Source organism: Salvelinus alpinus, chromosome 24 (genome assembly GCF_045679555.1).
Source record: "Salvelinus alpinus chromosome 24, SLU_Salpinus.1, whole genome shotgun sequence".
Lineage (NCBI taxonomy): Eukaryota > Metazoa > Chordata > Actinopteri > Salmoniformes > Salmonidae > Salvelinus > Salvelinus alpinus.
This window is the reverse complement of record NC_092109.1, coordinates 13,767,615-13,773,614: the sequence shown is the minus strand read 5'-3', so window position 1 is coordinate 13,773,614 and position 6,000 is coordinate 13,767,615.

The window sequence follows — 6,000 nt, the reverse complement described above, 5'->3', positions numbered from 1 at the left end:
GTCACTCCCAGTCGGACGCCCCCAGACTGACCATTCCCAGTCCAATGCACCCACCCAGATTGACCCTCTACCCCAGGACCAGAACCTGGAGCAGTACCAGGACCTGCTCAGCCTGCTGGAAGAGAGAGACCGGTAGGAGAGACTAGAGACCTCCTGGTTCATTTTGTTCCCTCCATAGAATCACACACCAAACAAAGTTTGACCTTACATGTTACACCAATGGACTGCCTCTCTCTCACTATTTAATTCTCTCTCTCTTCCTCCACCTCCTTCTCCTTCTCTCTCTCACAGGCTTATAGAGCAGCTGCAGGCATCTGTAAAGTCCCAGGAGGCTCTAATAGACCAGCTGAGGAACAGCGGTGCTGGCCAGGGTAGCAGAGACTAGCCAACAGCCAACCCCAACTGCCAGCTGTCGTCTCTCATCGCTCAGAGAGAGATGGACCTGCACGTCAGTGCATGTATGTGTGTGTGTGTGTGTGTGTGTGTGTGTGTCAGTCACTGACCTTTAAAACCTTTATTTCTCAGGCTCTGAAACAGGATCATAACAGAGAGAAGAGGAAATATGACAGACACTTGAATGTTGGATGAATCAAATCAAATCAAATTTCATTAGTCACATGCGCTGCATACAACAGGTGTAGTAGACCTTACAGTGAAATGCTAACTTACGAGCCCCGAACCAACAATGCAGTTAAAAGAAATACGGATAAGAATAAGAAATAAAAGCAACAAGTAACTAAAGAGCAGCAGTAAAATAACAATAGCAAGACTATATACAGTACATGGGGGTACTGGTGCAGTGTCAATGTGAAGGGGGCACCGGTTAGTTGAGGTAATATGTACATGTAGGTAGAGTTATTAAAGTGACTATGCACAGATGATAACAACAGAGAGTAGCAGCGGGGTAAAAGGGGGGGGGGGGGCAATGCAAATAGTCTGGGTAGCCATTTGATTAGGTGTTCAGGAGTCTTATGGCTTGGTGGTAGAAGCTGTTTAGAAGCCTCTTGGATCTAGACTTGGCGATCCGGTACCGCTTGCCGTGCGGTAGCAGAGAGAACTGTCTATGACTAGGGTAGCTGGAGTCTTTGACAATTCTTAGGGCCTTCCTCTGACTCCGCCTGGTATAGAGGTCCTGGATGGCAGGACGCTTGGCCCCAGTGATGTACTGGGCCGTTCGCAGTACCCTCTGTAGTGCCTTGCGGTCGGAGGTCGAGCAATTGCCATACCAAGCAGTGATGCAATCAGTCAGGATGCTCTCGACGGTGCAAATATAGAAACGTTTTGAGGATCTGAGGACCCATGCCAAATCTTTTCAGACTCCTGAGGGGGAATAGATTTTATCGTGCCCTCTTCACGACTGTCTTGGTGTGCTTGGACCATGTTAGTTTCTTGGTGATGTGGACACCAAGGAACTTGAAGCTCTCAACCTGCTCCACTGCAGCCCCGTCAATGAGAATGGGGGCGTGCATGGTCCTCTTTTTTCTGTAGTCCACAATCATCTCCTTTGTCTTGATCATGTTGAGGGAGAGGTTGTTGTCCTGGCACCAGACAGCCAGATCTCTGACCTCCTCCGTATAGGCTGTCTTGTTGTTGTCGGCGATCAGGACCATGCACGCCCCCATTCTCATTGACGGGGCTGCAGTGGGGTGCAGCTTTTTGAGCTGCAGCTTTTTGTCTCCCACTCTACTCCCCTTCAGGCCTAATAGTGCTTCGATGCTGCAACCACTGTGAGTACGTGGGCACCATCAAAGGAGAGAAGAGGTTCAAGGGAGCCCACTGGCACTGCTACCGCTGCCGAAACGGCTTCAACCGCAGAGATGAGGCTATTAAACACTATAAGACCCACTTCCGGAACCCTCACACCACCTTCCAGATACAGGTCACACAGGTACTGGCACGAAACCACTGTAATAATACAGTGCCTTCAGGTGGTCTTCATACTGCTTGACTTATTCCATATTTTGTAGTTGCAGCCTGATTTCAAAATGGATTAAATATGTATTATTTCTCACCCATCTACACACAATAACCCATAATGACAAAGTGAAAACATGGTTTAGAAATGTTTGCAAATGTATTGAAAATGAAATACAGATATCTAATTTACTTTAAGTATTCACACTCCTTTGCTATGACATTCCAAATTGAGCTATACCATGAAGTCCAAGGAACTGTAGATCTCTGAGAGAGAATTGTGATGAGTTGTATATATGAGGGGAAGGGTATAAAAACATTTCTAGTGTTGGAAAGTTTCCAAGAGCACAATGGTCTCCATCATTGGGGAAATCGAAAAAATATGAACCTGGCCGTCCGACCAAACTAAGCAACCGGGCAAGAAGGACCTTGGTCAGGGAGGTGACCAAGAACCCAATGACCACTAACAAAATGGGAGAACCTGCCAGAAGGACAACACTCTCTACAGCACTTTAACAATCTGGGCTTTATGGGAGAGTGGAAAGACGTAAAAGACTCAGATCATAAGGCAGAAGTTTCTGTGGTCTGATGAGACAAACATTTTTACTCTTTGGCCTGAACACAAAGCGGAATCTTTAAAAAAATATATATTTTTACTCCAGATACACTTATACAAACAACTTACAGAGACGCACACAATGACTACATCTCATCTGCCCAGATCTGCATACTCACACCTCCATCCCTAGTGCATTATTCTTGGCAGCATCATGCTATGGGGATGCTTTTCAGTGGCAGGGACTGGGAGACTGGTAAGGATAGAGGGAACAATGAATGGAGCCAAATACAGGCAAATCCTTGATGAGAACCTGCTTCAGAGTGCAAACGACCTTAAACTGGGATGACGATTTATGTACCAACAGGACAATGACCCAAAGCAATGCTGGAATGGCTTCAGAACGAGAATGTGAAAGTCAATGAATGACCCGTTCAAAGGCCAGACTTGAATCCCATTAAAAATCTGTGGAAAGACTTGAAGATTGCTGTTCACCGCCACTCCCCATCTAACATAACAGGGCTTGAGAAAATCTGAAAGGAAGCATGGGAGAAAATCCCCAAATCCAGATGTGCAAAGCTGACAAGACATACCCAAGACGATTAAAAGCTGTACTAGCCGCCAAAGGTGCTTCTACAAAGTATTGACTCAGGCTAGTGAATACTTATGTAAATTAGATTTCTGTATTTCATTCTCAAAAAATTTGCGAACTTTTCTAAAAACATGTTTTCACTTTGTCATTATGGGGTATTGTGTGCAGATGGGTGAGAAGAAAAATCAATCTCATCGATTTTGAATTCAGGCTGTAACAATGTGGCATAAGTCAAGGGTTATGAATACTTTCTGATGGCACTGTTCTCCATTTGAACACTGAGCATGATATATGCAAGCACAGTACCCTCTGTGCCATAGGTAAACTCTCAGCAGAGACTTTACAATGCTTACCAATGGCAGGGTATACTCTGTCCATTCACTTCAGAGTTTGAACTTCAGAGTTTGTTCTGTTAGGTGACCTAAACTGGGATATGCTTAACACCCCGGCAGTCCTACAATCTAAGCTAGATGCCCTCAATCTCACACAAATCATCAAGGAACCCACCAGGTACAACCCTAAATCCGTAAACATGGGCACCCTCATAGACATTATCCTGACCAACTTGCGCTCCAAATACACCTCCACTGTTTTCAATCAGGATCTCAGCGATCACTGCCTCATTGCCTGTATCCGCTATGGGTCCGCGGTCAAACGACCACCCCTCATCACTGTCAAACGCTCCCTAAAACACTTATGTGAGCAGGCCTTTCTAATTGACCTGGCCCGGGTACCCTGGAAGGATATTGACCTCATCCCGTCAGTCGAGGATGCCTGGTCATTCTTTAAAAGTAATTTCCTCACCATCTTAGATAAGCATGACCCGTTCAAAAAATGCAGAACTAAGAACAGATATAGCCCTTGGTTCACTCCAGACCTGACTCCCCTTGACCAGCACAAAAACATCCTGTGGCAGACTGCAATAGCATCGAATAGTCCCCGCGTTATGCAACTGTTCAGGGAAGTCAGGAACCAATACTCGCAGTCAGTCAGGAAAGCAAAGGCTAGCTTTTTCAAGCAGAAATTTGCACCCTGTAGCTCTAACTCCAAAAAGTTTTGGGACACTGTAAAGTCCATGGAGAACAAAGCACCTCCTCCCAGCTGCCCACTGCACTGAGGCTAGGTAACACGGTCACCACAGATAAATCCATGATAGCTAAGTAGGAAGAGCTACAGAAACCAGGTACACTGACCAGCACAGCAGCAAAGAGATGGTTAAAATAACATGATTGCTCATTTTGGGGAGGATAATTTCTCATAATTTGAATGTGTGAAAGATAAATTAATAGTAATCTATTTCAACATGTTATTGTTCATTTTAACATGTTTAAAGCACTAACGTTCTCTTTTTAGTATCTGAGGGGGTCAGCCTGAACCCTGTCCCCCCATCTTTCTTTGACATGTTTGGTTGAACGGAAAATAGACTATTTAATGTGTCCATTCCAACTTCTTTCTGTACTTCTGACGTGGCCATGTTGATGTGTCCCCTGTGCTGTGGCGCCCCCCCCCCCAGCTGGCCAGTGTGGTGCAGGCCAACGTCAAGATGTTTGAGGAGCTGAAGCTGTACCGCTCTGCAGAAAACAGCCAGCAGAGAATCGATCAGCTGGTGAGTGGAAGATTTTAACTGCTACTGTAGCGATGATCCTAAGTGTTTGTTGAATACTCTCAAGGCCACATGCCAGATATGTAAAGCCTCTTAGAAGAGCTATGCATTCTGTATGATTAGTAAAAATTCATGAGCTTTAATAGTATTCACGAGCTGGAATGTCAAAGGGCTTTATTGCCCACTGAAGCAAAGTGGTTTCTCGTTTAAAAGGAGCCATCCTTTTGTAAACCCACTGAACATCACACATCATTGAGGCTCATTGGATGATATAAGAGAGTCTTTGACAGCTGATGTTTCCTGTCTGTCTCTCAGGTGAAGAGTTTGGAGAAGCAACACCGCACTCTCATCCACACCCAGCTAGCCTCCCTGAGGACAGAGCTACCGCGCCCGGCAGGAACTGCCGCACCCATCAATGGCCACTCGGAGCTCACCGTCAGCCTCATCGGTGAGGAGGCCACTGGCCCTGGGGAGATGACTCTCCTGAAGGAGGAACTAAGTGAAACAAGAGTAGAGGGGGAGGGAGGAGCATTGACCATGGGGGTTGTTCAGATGGGCCCTGACCCAGGGGACTTGGTATCAATATTGGGTGATGTATGTTTGGTGGCTGGGCAGGAGGCGGAATTATCGGTTCCTGAGCTGTACAGTGTTGACTCTGGGGCAGAGGGCTTCCAGAATTCTACTGAAGGCCTTGAAGACAAAGCGGGGGAGGAGCCATCTTTGTCAAGGAAACGCAGACCCAAAGAGGAACCAGGGGGAGAGAGCGAAGCCAAACTGCAGTGCATCTGTTGAAGCCGTGCTCTTTGTTCAAATCAAATTGTTTTTGTCACGTGGCGAGTACAACAGGTGTAGACCTTACAGTGAAATGTTTACTTAGATGCCCTTAACCAACAATGCAGTTTACAGAAAAATACCTAAAACATTTTTATAAAAGTAACAAATAATTAAAGAGTAGCCGTAAAATAACAATAGCGAGGCTATATACAGGGGGTACCTGTACAGAGTCAGTGTGCGAGGGCACAGGTTAGTTGAGGTAATATGTACATGTAGGTAGAGTTGTTAAAGTGACTGCATAGATAGAGAGTAGCAGCAGTGTAAAAGAGAGGGGGGGGGGCAATGAAAATAGTCTGGGTAGCCATTTGATTAGATGTTCAGGAGTCTTATGCCTTGGGGGTAGAAGCTGTTTAGAAGCCTCTTGGACCAAGACTTGGCACTCCGGTACCGCTTGCCGTGCAGTAGCAGAGGGAACAGTCTATGACTAGGGTAGCTGGAGTCTTTGACAATTTTTTTGGGCCTTCCTCTGACTCCGCCTGGTATAGAGGTCCTGGATGGCAG